The sequence below is a fragment of the Rattus norvegicus genome, assembly GCF_036323735.1.
Source record: "Rattus norvegicus strain BN/NHsdMcwi chromosome Y unlocalized genomic scaffold, GRCr8 chrY_unlocalized_24, whole genome shotgun sequence".
NCBI lineage: Eukaryota > Metazoa > Chordata > Mammalia > Rodentia > Muridae > Rattus > Rattus norvegicus.
In genome coordinates, this window is record NW_026947383.1 from 559477 (window position 1) to 580621 (window position 21145).

General features: G+C 36.5%; 1 long non-coding RNA gene across 3 annotated transcripts; it reads right to left on the reverse strand.

Moving 5' to 3' along the window:
- Nucleotides 1–3698: 3698 nt before the first annotated feature.
- LOC134484656 (uncharacterized) lies at nt 3699–8747 on the reverse strand. 3 transcript variants are annotated; one of them, XR_010062240.1, is made up of 2 exons: nt 8583–8747; nt 3699–6129 (listed from the first exon to the last, which is right to left on the reverse strand). It is a non-coding gene; the product is annotated as an uncharacterized LOC134484656 (long non-coding RNA). The 3 variants fall into 3 exon arrangements; XR_010062241.1 differs by lacking the exon at nt 8583–8747 and adding an exon at nt 6630–7172; XR_010062242.1 differs by lacking the exon at nt 8583–8747 and adding an exon at nt 6446–6621.
- Nucleotides 8748–21145: the final 12398 nt, after the last annotated feature.

Here is a 21145-nt window from a genome sequence, read left to right on the forward strand (position 1 = left end):
AAAATACTTGTGAACAGATTCAAGTCAACATTAAAAATAATCTTCAACCAGATAAGCTTTCTTCAAATCCCAGACATAAAAGTTTGATTAGTCCTGGGGAAGCTGTAGGTATGGAGGATATAGTTCAACATAATAAAGGCAAGGTACAAGAAGCCAACCAAAATCATCTTGCTAAAGAGAGAAAAATCAAATGCAGTTCCACTACAAGCAGGAGAAGACAAGCATATACACTGGTTTCATAACTATGTATTATAGTATTTGTAATTTTAGTTAGAACAATATGACAACTGAAGAAGATCCAGGGAATACAAATGAAAAACGAAGAAATCAAAATGTTCTCATTTGCAGATGTTGTGATACCATTTTAAAAACTCTAAAAATGTATCAGTCTCTTAAGACTGAAAAATAGGGTCATAAAAGCAGAACATCATACGAACACACAAAATTCCTTAGCTTTACTTTTTGCCAATACAAACCATACTGTGAGAAAATATGGGTAAAATTCTCCTCACAATAATCTGAAAATATAAAATTAAATATTGTGGATAAAAATATTTAAAATGCAAAGACCACTATGAATTAGATAGAAGTGATCCTGAATAGAGACAATTGTTCTCTAAAAGATTAAGTTTCTTAAAGTTGAAAATACATTCATAAATAGTAGAATTCAAAGTGATTACTCAGAACACACTATCTTTACTGTTTTCCAATTTTAAGCAATGGGAGAAAAATCAGGGAAATATTCCACTTGAAAGACTCTTAAAATACATAACAAAATACCCTGGATTAGCAAAGTTATAAAGCATACTATTAGTTAGAAGACATATGAAGTAATGAAGATCCATCCAGAATATATAAGGAAATGTTCCAGCTGATGTTCTGAAGGACCTTAAAGACTTGAATAAATCAAAGCTTTTATAGTTTTAAGTGTAAGTAGATAATATAATAATGTCAATTGTTAATTAATTAATAAAGCTGTTGAAATAAATATTGATTAGAAAATTTTACTACAATAAATCACCCACTTATATGAAACTCAAGAATTTGACTATAATTATTCTACTATAGGACAGAGGACAACTTTAAAGTGCAAAGTGCTAGCATGTTTAGGGAGATAATTTTAAAGAGAAACAAAGAGGGAGGAAAAATATCATGAGATTAAAAAATGTAAGGGTTACATACACAGTGTGATGTTGTTGGCAGAGTGAGTATTTCAAAAGATTGGAGCGTCCAGGATTTATTTATTGATTTAAAAGGTGAGGTTACATGGCAACAGGAGTCTAGACTATCAGATCAGATCTCCAGAAAATGCCAAATGTTTCTGATAGTACTACTAATTTATAGTAATCATAAAAGTGCCAAGGTGGGAAATTGAAGGTTTTTTTCACCTCACAAGTTACAGTTCATAATGGAACACAAGAAAAGGACACACGGAAGCAGCATGAAAATTAAGAGGAACTCTGCTTACTAATCTGCTCAGCTACCTTTTCTCTGTAACCTCCTCAGCTTACTAGTGTTGGTACCATCCACAGTGGGCAATGTCCCCATACATCATCTAGCCATCAAGAAAATGCAAAATACTGATGCCTACAAGCCATTCTGATGGAGTCAGTTGCTCAATAATGCATCATTTAGACAGTCACAATAAGCAATCACAGCAAGCCATAAAAGCAAAATAGAAAACTTAGCCAACGAAAGATAAGAGTACCCCTTCATGAATGGAATTTGAGATCAAAAGTGAAGTTCTATGTGAGGAAGAACTTAGAAGGAATTATGCCAGAAATCACACTTTATTTAAAATAAAAAGTGACAACAAGACAAAGCCACAAATAAAATATTGTGAAGTTTGACATTTTGAAACCTCTTCTGGAGATTGCAGGGTAGACTCAGGACATGGTTTTTGGTTGGCAACAACATTGACGATCCAGTGTTTTGGTGGAGGATTTTCCATCAGATGCCTTAGCTTTACTACAGATGCTAGGTCCAAATTACAAATCATAGTCAGTCAAGTGTTTGCCACATCTTGTGCTCCAAAGAAAAGGAGCAGTTCATTTAGTGATGATTTTGTGATGACTCTAACTCATATCAGAGTCATAGATATTGCCAGCATATAGAAAACCACAAGACCCGTTGTCAAACACATATTCTCCGCATTGCCCACAGTCACCATAGTAATATGAGTGGTGAGCTGTACAGTATGATTTGTTTCTGTTTTCTGTTTTTGCATCGTATAAACCTTGTTTCTTTGAACGACAGAGAAGTTTCAAATAAAATAATGAATAATTTTTGCATTGAAAGCTATTGGTGGCTTGTTGTTGTAGTTGAAAATGAAAACCTCAAACAATCTTCACTCGGTCCTCTTCTTTTAGGATTGGGTTGATTAGCTATTTCTTTTGCTTTTGGTTTCATTTTAATGATTTTTTGTTTTATTTTGTTTTCTTTTTCTTTTTGTTCTTTTCTACATGCAGAGATCAAGAGTGGTTAGAAGAATTTCAAGTACAAATTCAGATGGCTGGAAAGAGACCAGTCTTTCTAACAGGTCCACATTGTTTGCTGTACTAGGGATTTTTCTCTTGCCTTTAATGTTGCCCATTTCCACTTTTTGGATCCTTTTATCCTGGCATAATTAATACTACATATATATTATAATTATTTAAATTTCAACTCTGAATCTAAGTGCTCTATCTCCCTCCCAAAACCAGAGACATGGATTGAGTCTTGTTTGCTATCGTTTTGATTCTTAGATCGGGAATCTTCCTGCGAACACTGAAGGTCCTGTTCCCAAATTGATTCTCTATAGTTCAATAAAGATGCTCTTGGCCAATCAGTTGTGTGGATTTCTACCAACAGGCTAGTAGACACAAGGGTGGAGAAAGGATTTAGGGTGGAGCAAGAGTTACCAGTCATGTGAGATCTGGTATGGAGTGGCCATTGGTGTAGCAGGCAGGATGTTAAAAACACAGTAAGATGAGTGCATATTTGGGGTGCTGAGCTATGACTAATGTCAATTGAGAAATTGAGTTAGGGCAGATTTAGAGGTGTTGAGAAGGGGGTAAAAAGGACAGCTTGCTATTTGGTAGAGGCTTAAAAAAACCTGACAATAGAGCTAAAGCACATCAAAAGTTCCTAAGCATATGTGGCTTTCAAGTGCATTGTAAGGGAACTTGAACAGCTCTGGTAGCTTGTAATTCCTGGAGCTTAAAGTGAGGCAGTAGGAACAACCTTCTGCAGAGTATTATGAGAGCAATCCATGACCATAAGGAGCATGTGCAAAGTCATCTTGACCATGAGAGTTAGACTGTCCCACATGTATCTTTTGATTATAACCATTTCTTCTTTGTGATCTTTTAGTGTTCCATTTGCTTAAAACTATTACTGAAAAGGGTAAAATGATTCTAAAGGCTACTCTTCATTGTCAACTATTCATTGGAGATTAATTAAACCCCAACGATAGAGGGAATATGTGAAGAATTTCTGCATAACATAAGGTCAATGTCAAATGAACTTCTTATATTTATCTTTGTGGTAGGATGTTTCAACATTAACCTAGATCTTTATCAAGAAATATTCTTTCTATTATTTTTTCAGGCATCTGCAGATACATCCTTTTGAGGAATGAATTCTTCATACTGGAGACTATAGAGGGGACCTGCATTTCAGTGATAATTAAACATCACTTCAAGACATCAAAGCAAAATATCAAAGTGAGAATGGAATAAATTTATTAAGACAGTGTTTTGCAAACAACTTCTTTCAAAACATCTTTGGAAGGAGAATTCTGAAATTTTGCATTTCCTTTTTGACTTTGCTGGTACTCTGACAGAATCAACTCTCAATTGTTTGGGACTTTACGGGGAATTAAACACTACAAACAGAGATGAATGCATCATATGCTCTGCCGTCTGTGTTAATATGGCTACAGAGAAGAACAACTATGCTACAGCTATTCTTCTGTTTTTTCAAATATTATCCTCATACAAAGTGTGGAATCTAAGGGTTGCTGGATGGATAGGTCGAGAACACTGGCTGAGAGCTGCAAATGCAGAAGTGGGATGGTACATGCTTGGGGCGTAAAAAGCCTGTGTGTAGATCATAAACAACTTCAAAATATTCATTGCTTTAATAATTACTTGGAAGTGGACTTCTGTAAAATGACTTCAGCAGACCAGCATGGTAGAGAAACAGTAACTGATTCCCTGGAGATTTAAATGCACTGGATTGTGAAACATGGACTTAGAGGTAGAGACAAGTCAGTGAATGAAGACTGGATTATCAAACCTCTGTTGTCTCTTAAGTTTCCCTACCCCATGGTTTGAGGCCTACAGCAACAGATTTTTTGGAATGAGGAATAGAATGAAAGCCAATTTGTTGAAAATCCCAGTCATAAGAAAATACTGACATCATCTGTGACAAACATCAAGTCTCATCATGGCTTCAGCATGTCTGAATGTCTGCTGTCAGCATGGGCTTTTACTGCCATCCCTTTAATAAATGCAGAGCTCCAATCTGCTTCAGCCACATCATCATCTCTTCATTCTGTTGCAGGTAGATTAGATCACTGTGTCTGCCTATGCAGTCTTTCTCTACATATAAGGACCCAAGGAACAATTCTCACTCCAGGGAGCTGTTGAAAGTAATCTTGAATTGCATTGGTGTTGTTAGTAGATGTAATGTCTTCAAATCCCAGAAGACCATGTTTGCAAAGGAGTTGATTGAGGAAGTCTTGGGTATTTCAGTATTAGGGGCAGGTTGGATCGATGAACAGGACCGCCTTCCCAGACTAGATCTTGCAGTTCACATACACGTGAGCCATGCTGACAGGGTGCAGCTTCCAAGAAAAGAATGTTCAGTTGAAGATATTGGTCTGTTTGAGAATGGCAAACCCAATGTATTCTAAACCATGCATTCTATTTGAATCCCCGTAGAAAACATGGAAGAAAGAAGCCTTTACTTTTTCATTTTTGCACTCACAGTGATACCAAATCCTCATAGACATTAGAACCTGCATACTGAATATTTATCCATATGTCAATGACCAGATAAGACATCTTTCCTTTTGGACTAATAAACTAATGGATTCTAGGACTTTAAAAATAGTCAGTCATTGTTAAATTATGTGTTCCATAGTCTGTGATCATTGTGACTAGTCCGATTTCTCTGTACAGAGAGATTCATCCTTTACTGTCTGTTGGGGAACACCAACTACTACACCAGATATCTAGAGAAGACCTTTTATGGCATTTTGTCTCTAGTAAGAGTTTCAGGTCAGTTACAAATTTCCAATGGCCACATTACCTTAGTCGTATTTTCATATGATGCTTTGATACAGTCCTTCTTTTTTTCTATAGTTCTTGGCAACATAATTAAAATAGCAATTGTAACCTATTAAAGAAATGCACAGTAATCTATTTGCATGAATGCAGCAGAGAGGATTATAGGATAAACAAGAATTGGAAAGCAAGATATCCTTCCTTCCTAGGTCCAAGACCAGGAAATCTTAACTACATAAAAATCTGAGACAAATTGTCTGAAGTTTGTTCTTTTCTTCAATCATGGGGATCCTAGTGAAGGAGCTCAAGTCTGAAGAGTTGGCAAAAATTACCCTCATTGCTACTCCAGGTCAACTGCTGAATACCTCATTCATGGACCTGAAGAAACTCTGTATCCATCCTTCTATAATGTGTATATATCAATGTATCATTCATAGAATGGACACTTTACTGTTGGTTTGAAAGCAACAATTTGTCCCTGGAGAGACACAGATTTCTTCTTTCGCACATTATTTGACAGGCTGATGGTGGGTCTCATAAGTTCATTCCGGGATTTGCTTTACAATAATCATTCAGTTATCTGGAAGAAACACTTTTTAATGTAGTGAGATCTACTAGAACAATATCAACCATCATCTTCCATTCCCAGTTTAATGCTGAATCATTCTCCACTAATTGTCTGTGGTCTCTGATGACAGCAGCATCTCCACAGACTAGTCTGAATATTGCTCTTAGCACTGCATTTAGGATACATCAATGTGATTTCCTTACCACTTTCATTCCCAGGAGAGTTTTTCAATTCATTTCATCTGATGCGTCTAATCTACATTGTCAGCCAGGATGAGTTTTGAGAGTTTTTCTAAAAAAATAAAGAAAAAATGGAAGAAATGAAAGAAAGGAATCCGGCAAGTATATCTCACCAATTGACTCAGAAATCTAAAGTGTTAGTCAGTGGAAATACTAGTGGAAAGTCTGAGATCATGAAGTCTCAACTAGAAGCACTTCTCTCTCCAAGATATTAGTGTAAGAGAGAAACTGCACTATTGGTATCCAAAGCATGGAGAAGTTTACTCTGAGCAGAGGACACAATACTTGCCTTTTATTTCTTACTTAGGACCTTTTTATAATTGACAAAAAGAATAAATGCAATGAGCTCTCAGTAAAACATCTGTTACCTTCAAAATTCTTGGCATTTGGAATAAAGAAATGAATGATATAAAAACTCTGACTTCCAGGAGCCATAAGAACTGCGAAGTCCAGATGTTTCTGAGAGGCTCGCAGCTCTAGATTCCCATATGCAGAAGGCTCAGAACAAGTCTATCTCTTCAGTGATCCTACTCAACTCCTACAAGGACACACTGAGCTTTCCGAAGTACCATGTATTTCATCCTTTTTTTATAACAAGACAGAAGACCACCTTCCTTCTTACCATCTCTGATCTCATCATCCTCTTCCTTCTCACTCCACAATGACTGTTTACTCTCGATTAGAGTTAAATTAGTAAACACTAGAGGTACTGAGGGGATATCTGAAGGGAGTTGCAGTCACGACAACACTTGTGACATCACAGAAGAAGCTAGTCCTCTCCAGGTTTCAATAGATGTTTCAGGGAGGGCCTACTGATTATGTCATTGTGATGTGCCATGGCTTACCTGTTAAACATCTTTCCTTACATTGACCAGATTCAAGGGTGCCCATTCCACGTATGTCTCATGTGACACAGTAGAAACCTTTATGTACTCCATCTCTCTAAAGCTAGAGACTTCTCCTTGCTTTATTAGCAGTTACAAACTTGGGATGGAGAAAGGTAGTCAGTGGCTTGGCATGGGTAGAAAAGATTTTGGAACATCTAGTGTAGAAGATTCTTCTAGATAATATTTTTATTCTCAGGTTCATTCCTGAGATATAGAGTTCAATTTTCTTTGTTATCTATGTATCACAAAGGCCAGTATTTTCCCTACAGACCTTTAATTAAATGAATATTGTATATCACTTTCTTATTGTACTTTCCTTGACAGGGGACTTCATAAATATTCCTGAATGTGTACTGAAAAATTATTTTTTCCTATTCCATTATCTGCAACAAAGTGATTTTGGCAACAAAGTGTGCCCAGCTATAGAGTGAGCATAACAGTGTGAGTACTGTGTACTCACTTCAATTAATAAACTCCTATAAGCTTCTTTTATGTAAAAATTACCAGGCATCAGAAAAGCAAAGGGCAACATGGACTACAGAATTCGGTTCTCTAGTCCCATTTGATATCAAACCTGCACTACCTATCTTCCTGTGTTCCCATGGCCAGAATTAAGGGTTTTGGATGTTTTATCATTATTTGTCCTTAAGTAGCAACCTTAGATACAGGAGGATAGGCAGGGAGAAGAATGACATGTTTATCAGTCAAACCTCAAACTCAATATGTTCATAATACAGGAGGGAGTCTATTTGACATTGTCATTTCTGAATTCTACATTCTTGACCTAGTTTGGCAGATTCTATGTTAATATTCCAACGAACCACCTAGCTGTAGGAGCCACCAAAAGTGTATATATATATATATATATATATATATATATATATACACATCTGGCACCAAAATGATATAAAATTGATGAGCCTAAGAACTGCAATCGGCCAGGAATCATATATAGACATTTCCTGAGAGACACTGCTAGAGTATGTGAAATACAGAGGTAAATGATAGTGGCAAACCCATGAACTGAAAATGGACTTCTTGTTGGTAAATGTTGAGAAAGGATTACAAGATCTGAATGGGGCTTTAATCCCCACAAGGACAATGCCAATACACGAAACCTTTCTGGTACTAAATCAATATTCAAAGACTGCTCATGGGCAGACCAATGTCTCCAACTGCAAATGTAGCAGAAGATGGCCTTCGTGACACCAATGAAAAAAGAGGCCCTTGGTCCTCCCTAGATTTGATTCCCAGTTCAATGGACTGTCAAGAGGCAGTAAGGGGGGTTATTGAAAAAGGGGAGGGGGACAGGTTAGGGCTCTTATGGACAGGAAACTGAGAAAGGAAATTACATTTGAAATGTAAATATAGAAGTATCCAATTAGAAACGCAATAAAAATTCCTAAAGAAATGATAGAGTTAAAAGAAAAGAAAACTGTCAATGAATCACACATATTGACACAGAAATCTAAAGGGTAACTGTCAGGGAATGGTAATCAGAGAAATACTAGTGGAAAGACTGAGATGATGATGTCTGAACTAGATGCACATCTCTGTCCCAGATATCTGTGTCAGAAACAAAGTGCACTATAGGAATCCAAATCAAGGAGGAGTTTACCTTGAGATGACATGACGATACAATACTTGTTGTCCCTCCTTCCTCAGGACTATTTTTCCTGGGGAAAAAGAATGAAAGCCATTAGCTCTCAGAAAAACAACTGTAAACTTCCGAATACCTGACTTTTGGAATAAAGAAATTAATGATAAACAACCTCTGACTTCCAGGAACCATAACAAGCAATGAAATCCAGATGCTACCGAGAGGCTCCCACCTCCTGAATCCCATATTGGGAAGGCTCAGATCAAGGCTATGTGTTCAGTGAACCCTCACAACCCCTACACAGCACTCCTTGTGCTTTCCCATGTACCACATATTTCTTCGTTTTTTGAACTAAAACTTCCTAGGCCAACTTCCTTCTCCCCATCTCTGATATCTACATCTTCTTTGATCTTCCTCACAAATAGCTGTTTACACTGAAATAAAGGCCAATTAATAAACCCTAGAGGTACTGAATGAATGTCTGAGAGGCAGTTGCAGTCTGGAAAACACTGTGACATCACAGGAGAAGCTAGGGATCTCCAGTATACAAGAGATTTTTCAGGGCCAGCCTAATGATGATGTCACTGAGAACTGCCATGGCCTACCTGCTAAAGAGCTTTCTTTATATTGACCAGATTCTAAGGTGACCTTTCCAGGTGTGTCTCCTTTGACACAGTGGACACATTTATGTAGAACATCACTCTAAAGCTAGACAGTTCTCTTTGCTTTATTAGTGGTTACATGCTCTGAATGGAGAAAGTTATTACGGGTTTTGCATGTGTAGAAAAGATCTAGGAACATGGGATGTAGGACAATCTTCTGTATTATAATTTTATTCCCAGTTCCATTCCTGTGACAAACAGTTCAATTTCCTAAGTTCTATCTGTTTCCCAAAGGCCATTGTTTCCCTACAGATATTTAATTGAGTGGATTTTGTATTTCATTTTCTAATTGTTCATTCCTTGATAGGGCACATTATAGATATTCCTGAATATGTACTCAAAAATTCTGTTTTGCAATTCTAGTTTTTTGCAATGATTTTCGCAACAAAGCTGCTCAAGCTAAAGAGTGAATGTAATAGTGTAAATATTGTGTTCCTACTTCAAGTGATAAACTCCCAAATTTTTATTTTATGCAAAAATTACCAGACATCAGTAAATCAAAGGACAGCATGGACTATAGCATGCGGTTCTGTAGTCCCATTAGGTATCATTTCTGGAATATCTACCTTCCTGTGTTCCAAGGGTGAGACTTCAGGCTTTTAGATATTTTACCATGATTCTTTATTCAGGCCATACAAAAGATACAGGATGATGGGAAGGGAGAGGAATGCCTTGAGGCCCAGTAAAAGCTCAACTTCGATAGGCGCATAAGAACAGGAGGGAGTATATTTGGTATTGGCATTTGTGGATTCTCCATTCTTGACCTAGGACCTCAGAATCCATGTTAAAATTTCAACTAATTTCATAGATGTATAAGCCATCAAATATATGTACATATATATAAAAATAGATATAGATAAATAGATATAGATATATAGAGATAGAGAAGAGATAGAGCTAGAGACAGAGGCAGAGATAGATAGATAAATATATGCATAGATAGATAGATAGATAGATAGATAGATAGATAGATAGATAGATAGATGGATAGATAAATAAATAGATCAGACACCAAAACTAGATACGATTCAGATTAATAAATCTAAGAAGTGCATGCTGCCAGTAACAGGTTATAGATCTTCCCTGAGAGACACAACTAGAGCATGTCAGTTACCGAAGTGAATGCTAGTGGCAAACCAGAGAATTGTAAACGGACCTCTTGTTGATAAATTTTCAGAAAGGATTACAAGAGCTGAAGAGGCTATCAACCCCATCAGAACAATGAACAAGAACTTTCTGGTACTATACAGATAATCAAAGACTGTACATGGACAGGCCTATTGCTCCAACTGCATATGTAGCAGAGGATGGCATTGGTGGACACCAAAGGAAGGAGAGGACCTTGGTCCTCCCTAGGTTTGACTCCCAGTTCAAGGAAATGTCAAGGGACAGTAAGGGTGGTTTAAATGTCAAGGAATGGAAACATTTAGGTCTCTTATGGAGAGGAAACTGGGAAAGGAAATAACATTTAAATGTAGATATAGAAATATCCAAAAAATATTAAAATTAGCTTAAATTAAAAAAAAATTATGAAAGAGATAAAAGTAAATAAAACTGCAAGGTAATCAGACATATTGATTCAGAAATCTACGAGGGACACTGTTAGGGAATGGTAGTCAGCATAACACTAGTGGAAAGACTGATATGATTAAGTCTGAACTAGAAGCATTTCTCCCTCCCAGATATCAGTGTCAGACACAAACTACAGTGTAGAAATCATGTACACGAAGGAGTTTACTCTGAGCTGAGGATACAATACTTGTCTTTCCCTTCCTCCTTAGGACTTTTTTCTTCTGGAAGAAAAAATAGAAGCCATGTGCTCTCAAAAAAAAAAAAAACTGTACCCATCCCAACACCTGACTTTTGGAATAATGAAATTAATGATAAAAAAAAACCTCTGACTTTCAGGAACCATAACAAGCAAGGAAATCCAGTTGCTACTAAGAGGCTCCCACTTCCTGAATCCCATATGTGGAAGGCTCATGTGTTCAGTGAACCCTCACAAACCCTACACGGCACTCACTGCACTTTCCCATGTACCACATATTTTTTTCATTTTTTTCAAACTAAAACAGAAAGCCAACTTTCTTCTACTCATTTTTGTTATATACATCCTCTTTGTTCTCTTTCCCAAATGGCTGTTTGCACTGAAATAGAGGCCACTTAGTAATCCCTAGAGGTACTGCAGGAATATATGTGATGCAGTTTTTTGTGACATCACAAAATTAGGGCTCTCCAGGGTACAAGAAATTTTTCAGGGAGGGTCAAATGATGATGTCAGTGAGAACTGCCATGGCCTACCTCCTAAATAGCTTTCCTTACATTGACCAGATTCGAGTTTGCCTTTTCCAGGAATGTCTACTGTGACACATTGGTAACATTTATGTACTACATCTCTCTACAGCTGGAAACTTCTCTTTGCTTCATCAGTGGTTACAGGCTCTACATGGAGAAACTCAGTTAGGGGCTTGTATTGAGTAGAAAAGATCTAGAAACATGGGATGTAGGAGATTCTTTTGGATAATAATTCTATTCCCAGTTCCATTCCTCTGACAAACAGATCAATTTCCTATTTTTTCCCTGTTTCCCACAGGCCATTTTTTCTTTACAGATGTTTAATTGAGTGAATATTGTATTTCATTTTCTAATTGGTCATTCCTTGAAAGGGGTCTTTATAGATATTCCTGAATGTGTACTCAAGTATTCTGTTTTCAAATTCCAGTTTTTTGGCAATGATTTTGGCAACAAACGTGGCTAAGCTATGAAGTGAATTTAACAGTGTAAATATTGTGTACCTACTTAAAATGATAAACTCCCAAATTTTTATTTTGTGCAAAGAAATAACTGCCTGAGTAAATCAAAGGACAGCGTGGACTATGTAGTCCCATTAGATATGATCTCTGTAATATCAACCTTGTCGTGTTCCAAGGGTGAGATTTCAGGGTTTTGGATGTTTTAAAATGATTCTTTCTTCACGCCAAAGATAAGATACAGGAGGATTGGCAGGGAGGGAAGAACTAGAGGTCCAATGAAACCTCAACTTCATTAGGGTCATAAGAATAGGAGCGAGTCTATTTGGCATTGCCGTTTGTGGATTCTACCTTCTTGACATACCTGCTCAGAATCCATGTTAAAATTGCACGTAATCTCATAGTTGTAGGAACCACCGATATATATATATAATCAGCCACCAAAACTAGATAACTAGATAAGATTGATGAACCTAAGAAGCACATTCTGTCAGGAACCAGATATAGATCTTCCCTAAGTGACACAAAAAGAGCATGTCAAATACAGAAGTGAATGTGTTGTTGCAAAAATATAAAAATAAAAAAGTTGTCTTATATCCCGCTATCTCTGGCACTGTAGTTTCCCAAGTCTCTGCTAGATATCTTGGTTGAATACATCACCACTCCTCAGCTGCCCAGTGTCTCTTATTGCCACACATGTTTTTACACTCAAAACCTCACATGAAAGAACACACAACACAATAATCTTTGACCCAATTGATAAGATATAGTAGCCCACATAAGCATACAAAGCCTGGTACGATCCATACCTTAGGGACAATAATAACAACCAGTAAATACACAGAGCAGTATCTTAAATTCACCTGCCATGGCTTCTCACCCTCTCCTCTTCCTGTCTCTCCTTTTTCCTCTAGTCTCTTCTACTTCCTTCAAACTTCATTCCTGCCCATACTTCCTTCTCTTCCAATGATAGGCCTGCTTCTATCCTGTACCTGCCCCTCACCTGTACTTCACAAATTTAATGTGAAAGCTGTTCTGTAGAATTTACCTGAGTTCTGAGTACAGGACAAGGCAGCTGTCCTTGGAGCAGTGGATTAGCATCAAAATACAGATAACTTTAGTGTAAACAACGTTTCCCCCTTTTTGTCCAGTTAAACAGACTTTTCATTTATATATATCAATTGAGTAAGATTATTACTATTCTACAATTTATAAAGCATTTGATATACTCAAAACCCAGTATGTCACCATATCAGTTAGAAAGAGCATTTAGTTCTTCATTCCAGCTTCAGAAAGGCTTAAAATCTATATTATGTCTTGGCTAGCTTGTATACTATCTGATAACTATCCAGTAAAATATGTATATTCAGAGTTATACAGCCTGATAAGCAATGAGGCTATAATTAGTCTCCTACCCCGTCAGAAATCTGAGAGTGTCCAAATATCTATACACATAGGATGTCTTAGAGGGCTTCTAGAACTGAGAGGTTGTAGAGACAAATCTCCAATAGCACAATCCCCTGTTAGCAACATGTGAGCTTAAGTCTTCAGCCTTCTGACACAAGATCAACTGACAGCCTATTGAAAGGCGGACTTGGAAGGGCTGATTACCCTGTATTGGCAGGGTTTATCCCTCAAATCCTCTGCATAATTTGTCCTTTTCTGGATAGTATTAATCTGCATATGAAACAGGCATTTTTTTCCAGTGACTGCCTAGCCACAAAGTATTGCCTCATTTGGAGGTAGAGATGTTCAAATTCTTCATTAAATTTGCCAAAGGGGAACAGTTAGGAGAAGATATGACTCAACAAAAGATAAGTAATAACTTTAAATCTCAAATTTTGTGGATTTCTTACATTTTTGAAAAGCATCTATCTATCTAAGACAATCTGGACTGTTGTCTTTATATCTTAATTTTTTCTTGATAGTACTCTTACAAAGTCAGATGCATGACTTTAATATTTCAATCTTAACTCACAGGTTTAATCAACTCAGAAGTGTGTAATGACAAAAATAATAGAACTGGCTCTTGTAATTTTAAAATTTTTTCAAATTATTTCTATACCCAAACAAAGATAAGATTAAGCTTAGTTACCAAATACGATTATGACTGTAACTAAATCTAGCTTATTCCTCCCTGCTAAATTTCAACCAATTTTCAATTCTTTATAAAAACATCTTTAAAATAACCACTTCCAGCCCCACCCCACAAATTCCAGGTAATTGAGACAACGGATCCACCATAACTTCTTCAAGTTGTACATGGGCGTTGAGATATCCTTAGGTGTAGGGGGTAGGAAAAATGAAACAAATGCGATAGCCGATATGTCCTGACTGGACCCAGCTGAAATTCACTGAAACCAGGATTCCAAGTAGGTACACTCTACAAAATACAACTCTCAGGAAAAAGGTTAAGAATCGATATATCTTTTGTTTGATTCTCCTGAATATATATTTGATAGCCGTCTACTGATATCAAACCTGATCAGTATGACTCTGTGAGGTTTCCAGAATCCTAATCACAATTTTTAAAAACACAAGGACAAAATATTTCTTCCAAAATACTCTGTTTCTTAATCTGAAACCAGAGAAGCTTGTATCTTGCACTCTCTCCCAGAGTAATAATATAAGCATAAAACTCAAAGTCACACCCATCCTGAAGATTAAACAATTTTTAAAAAAGGAATTTAAGTATAAAATGAGCCTGATATAACTCAGTACTTGGTGATATCAGGAAATAAACCCAAAGTTCCCATGGAGCCCATGTTAAGAGAATTTGAACTTGCTATTGTCATAAATATCAAAAGTAACCACAAATCATCGCTAAGCGTCATCAACGAGCCATATAGTGGGATAATTCATAAAACTAATCGAATACCTTCTATCAATTCTAATATCAATAAGAAAACTTCAAACCAGGACTTTTGCCCAAAATAGCTCAGTCTGTTAAGCTCTCTACCTGAAGCCACAGATTTTTCTTTATCGTTAATAACTTCTACAATATATGTCTGCATTCACTTTCCCTGTTGTTACAGACATTTCATCAAAACTCTCTAATTGGTAGTGCCTAATTTTTCCCTAAGTTCTGAGCAGTAGATGAAAATCCCCACCTGATTCAGGTAATCTCTCTACTCTCTTCTTTCTTAAATAAAACTTAATCACTTGTTAAAAATACCTTAATAGAAGAAGTGTCTTGTGTAACTAGGATTTCCACACAAAATTCCCCTGTGGAGCCTATGTTAAAAAGAAAATGTGTATCCTGAAAGACTTACTAAACAACTCTCATTAAAAAGCAGCTTTAATCTTTTAACTCTCTGAACTGCCATTACTTATCACACAGCAGGGGACCAACAGCCTGTCAGCCCTTGCTGCTTCCCCATTTTTGTTTTATATTCTGCTCTTAAGTTATCAAGAATTAATATGGCACAGGTGTCCTCTTACTTAGAAAATAAAAAGGTTCTCTCAACTTTTTGATTACTAGTGGATTCTTGCCCATCACCTTGTTTTGCCATCTGTTGTTGTAAAAAAAAAAAAAGAAAACTTGTCTTTTACCATGCTATCACTAGCACCGTAGTGTCCTAATATAATAGGTAGATATCTTGGTGAAAACACATCCCTACTCCCTGTCAGCCCAGTGTCCCTTGCCGCCACACACTTTCCTATACTCAATCCGTCACATAGAAGACACACATCACAAAAATTTTGACCCAATTGCTAAGATATAATTGCGCACTTAAATATACAAAGCCCTTTACCATCCATCCCTTAGGAACATTAATAATAACCTGTAAATACACAGACCATAATTGTAACCTCACCTGCCATGACTTCTCACCCTCTCCTCTTCCTATCTCCCCTTTTTCCTCCAGTCTCCTCCTCTTTCTTCAAACATCTCTCTCACCCATTCTTCCTTCTCCTCCAATGACCTCCTTCTTTACATGGTAAAGAAAAGTTCTTTACATAGTACAAGTAAAGAAAACAAATTACTCCCAAAGCATCCTTCTATCATGTACCTGCCCCACACCTGTACTTTACAAATTCAATAGGGAGGTGGTTTTGGTGAAGTCACCTGAGTTCTGAGTACATGAGTAGGCAGCTGTCCTTGGGGCAGTGGAATTAGCATCAAAATACAGATAACTTCAGGGCAAACCACAGCAAATAGCTTTGATATCCTAGTGAAATCTTTCAAGCCAAGTAAAACTGCAAATGTGATAATGTTCTAGTTTCTTCTCATGCTTGATGCTGAAAAGAGTGATAGTGTATGAGAAGAAATATTACATAGTACACGTAAAATAAACAAATTACTCCCAAGGCCAACAAGGCTCATAAGTAAGCAATTTGTTATAGAGTAACAAAGAGTAAGCAAAGTAGTTTTCTCATTCGGTTTCCCTTCACTGTAGGCAGCATTTTGAATTTACAGAGAAATGGTTGATATTGTATCATTTATCTTTAAAAGTACTCTAATAAGAATCTTTTAAAAAGCACAAATCTAAATATGTGTATAAAAATGTCATATCTACTTTAAATGATCAGAATGCACACCTGCGATTGTCAATCCTTATTAAATCCTATCAGGGAGCTGAGGGTACAACTGGGACAGAAATCAGTCCTCAACAGTCCAGCATGTGTGACAGTCACACCATTAGCCTGTGCCACCATTGTTCTTGATCCCTGGCCTTAAAAAGTCCCTGTCTTTTCGAACTTCAAATTGTTCCCTAATTTTTTTTTTACATCAGAGGCAGTAGTTAAAACATGTTAGCCAGCTTAACAAACAATTTTATTTTTCCAAATGCTTTTTAAGGGTGCTGGTCGTCACTAATTATTCTACATTTCCTTTGGTGATGGTGGAAGCATTGGTCTTCCACAGAGGAAATTCCTAAAAGACCTCGACCACTATTATTGCAAATGCCAATGATGTTGCTCCCTGAGTGGTGGTAAGCTCCAGGAGGATTTTTATGTACTTCTTAGAATTAGAGAGATATGAGGGGAACAACCGAGCGAAACGCTGCATGAAGTTCTCAGTACAGTTGGTCCTTGGGGCTATGACTCACCAAAGAGCAATGAGGCTGTTCTAAAGAGTGGGCCATACCCCAGGATTTTTAAAATGTTGTGCCATTCCTCCTTCACAGCACTTGGCAATACTCCATGTCAGAACCAAATTTGAACCATGCTTTTACCCTGGATAGAATTTCAAATACTATACTGAATAGGGAGAGTGGGCAGCCTTACCTTGTCCTTCACTTTAATGAATTGTTTTAAGTTTCTTTATATTTAGCTTGACGGTCATTACAGGTTTCTCTCCCTTGCTTTTACTATGTTTCTCCATAGGACTTGTCTCCCTTATCACTCACACTCTTTTATCATGAAGTGGGGCTGGAATTGCTTTTTCTGCATCTAATGAGATTATCATGTAATTTTTTTCCTTCAGTTTCACTTATAGTGGATTATACTGATGGATTTTCAGAATTTGAACCATCCCAACCTCCGACTAGAAATTAAAAATTATACAGCATAACCTACGAAAGTACTCGCCTGCATGCTCTAACAACCCCCCCCCGAAAAAAACAAAAACAACATGCAAACAAAAAAAAAATCATTCACCCTACAGAACAGATTTTATACTAACATACACACTCAAACATCCCACCCCAAAAAAAAAAAAAAACCAAAATACATGCAAGCAAGAAAACCCTGCACCCACAACATCAAAATAGCATGAAGTTAATATCACTGGTCATTAATACCGTTAAGCATTAGTGGCCTCTATTCAACAACAAAAGGACAGAGGTTAAAATAATGGATGTAAAAACAGGATCTGTCATTCTGTTGCATTCAAGAAGCACACTCCAGCAATTGAGATAGACATAACCTTAGACTAAGGTGTTGGGACATGTTTTCCAAGAAATAAAACAAGAAACAAGATGGTGTAGCCACTCTAACATCCAGCAATAAGACTTCCAAACAAAAGTAATCAAAAGAGAAGGGGAAGGACACTTCATATTTATTAGAGGAAAAACCCACCAAAATGGCATCTCAATTCTGGATGTCTATATCCCAAAGACAAAAGTAGCAACATTGGTGAGAGAAATATTGCTGAAGCTCAAATATCACATCGAACCTCACACATTAATAGTGGGGGATATCAATGTCCCATCTCACCAAGGGCAGGTCATTGAGACAGAAACTAAAAATAAAACAATAAAAATAGAATATATAACTGCCAGGGGTTTCAATTAATCTGACCTCATTCATATCTACAGAATATTTCACATGAACACAAAAGTACACACTTTCTTTTCTGTACCTCATGGAACATTATCCTGAACTGATCATGTTCACCCTCAATAAACAAGTCACAACAGACACAGAAAGACTGTGCTAACCATTGGATCTTCTCAGATCACCATGGATTTAAACTGGACTTCAACAATAACAAAAAGTCTATAAACTCATGGATATTCAATAGCTTGCAACTGAAGAACCACAAGTTCAGAGAAGACTTGAAAAAAAAAAAGGTTCCTAGAATTCAATGATAATGATGGCATATCGTCTCCAAACTTAAGGTACATAAGGAAAGCAGTGCTAAGAGGAAAGTGCACATGCAGCACAGAGCAATTTTATAAAGAAACTGGAGAGACCCCATACTAGCAGTTTCCCAGCACACATGAAATCTCTAGAATAAAAAGAAGCAAACATATATTAAAGGAGGAGACAGATAGAAATGATCAGACTCAGGGTGAGAGTGATCCACCAGAAACAAAAAGAATACTAATATTAACAAAAACAAGAGCTAGTTCCTTGGGAAAATCAACCAGACAGACAAACCCTTAAATAGATAATGTAATACGAGGTAAGACAGCATCCAAATAACAAAATCAGAAATGAACAGGGAGACACATCGATAGACAAAGATGAAAGTCACAGAATCCTTAGGTCTCACTTCAAAAACCTGCTTTCTACAAAATTAGAATCTGTGAATTAAATGGATGTTTGTGTAGATGGATAACACTGACCACAGGTAAACTAAGGTAAGATAAACTATGTAAATAGCTGTACAACCCCTAAAAAGACACAAACAGTAATTGAAAGTTTAACCACTGAAAAATTCTCAGGGCCAGTTTCATTGAGCGCAGACTTCTACCAGATTTTCAAAGAATTCTCAACCTACTCCAAAACACAGAAACAGAAGGAAAATCACCAAACAGATTCCACGACACCACTGTCGCCCTGACACCGAAATCACAAAATGACTCAACAAAGAAAGAATTGCAGACGAATTTTCTTTACAGACAATGGTGGAAAAAATACTAGGTAAAATGCTCAAAAACAAAATGAAAAGCATTTCAAACTGCCATTCAGTGCAATCATGTAAGCTTTCTCCTGAGGATGCAGGAGTGGATCAATCTATGAAAACCCATTAAAGTGATCCACCATATTAACAAACTTAACTGAAAAAAAAAATTGTGCCCTCTGCACTTCAAATTAACGTGGGAGCTCCCCTTGGATTTAACTTTTTGGTAGTTGCATATCATAATATATATTTTTTTAATAAAATACATATATATTTTAATAAAGTAACATTAAATTGTTATATCCTAACATCATAATATATAACTAATATTAATATACTATGTTAATATTAACATGTATTTATACATTAAATTATTATATTAATAAGGTAAATATAATTAATATTAATATATTATGTTACTATATTAAATTAATATATATTGATATAATAATGTAACTGATATATTACATTAATATATCAAAAATAATATATTAATTATTAACATATTTAATATGATTTATTAATATTCACTATTACTCAATGGTGTGAAGGAGCAGAATTAAAGAAAGAAGGAAAAAATGCAAGACTATCTCTTAAATGCTGAAAATGCTTTTGACAAAATCCATCGTCGTTCCATATTTAAGATCTCAGGGAGACCAGGGATGTCAGGCACATACCTAATGTAATAAAATACTAAAATAAATACAAAAAATATTACATAAAATGCAATATAGCAAGCCAACAGTTAATATCTAAATAAGGGGTAGGGAAGCAAAAGGCAATTCTACTAAATTGGAGAATGAGAACAGACTGCACACCTCGCAGCATCCTTTCAGTAAAGTCCTTAAATTCCTGCTAGAGCAATAAGACAACCAAAGGAGGTCAAGGGGGTGATATCGCAAAAGGAGAACTCAGTGTATCACCACTCACACATCATATAATAGTGAACATATGTGATGCAAAAGTTTTACCAGAAATGACCTACATATGAAAAACACCTTCAGCCAAGTGGATGGATGAAAAATTAAATGAAAATAATATGCCATGCAAATGACAGAGAGGCTGAGAAGAAATTATGGAAGACATGCCAATCACAATGGATATATATATATATATATATATATATATATATATATATTATGAAATATAAATTAACTCTTACCTAGCACATCAGAAGCATATCTGGTGTGAACTCCAAGTCTCTGAAAAGAGACACTGAGGAAGGTAGCAGAAGACAGAAAGACCTCCCATACTCACAGATGGGTAGGATTAAGAGAGTTAAAGAGGCCATCTTAATTTTGGGTGTAGATTCAAAGTTCCTATCTTGCAGTCAGGATGACATGGTTGCCAAGGTGCATGCAGGAGAAGAGGCAATCTTGCAGTCACATGTGGAGTCAAAGATGACATCATCTTGCTGTTTGGGTGTCACATGGTTGCTCATTGTGCACATGTGACATCATTGGCTGTGGAAGCAGGGTCAACCTGAAACATCTCTGGCTTTCTACCATGCGGATGGTGTTACAATTTCTAAATCACATCAATCACCAAAAATAACCAGGGTAAAAACCTGTGACAGAGGGATGGCAGCCATTACTGGAGAAGGAAATGGCTTTGATGTCCCTAAGAAAAAACTGCTCATGCCATGGCCATTCAGGCAAAGCAAGCATAATGGGATGAGGAGATCTAGATTTAGAGACTGAATGTTTAATGTTTTCTTGGGAAATTTTAGCCTACTCACGACGGTTCACTGTTATCAGAAAATTTTTAAAGTGGAATAATATGCAGGTATGAGCAATAAGGACATTGTGAAGCTGCAGTTAACTAAGTGGAACAAGTTGAGAAACCTGAAACTCCTCTGGTGAGATCATTGAAAACCTT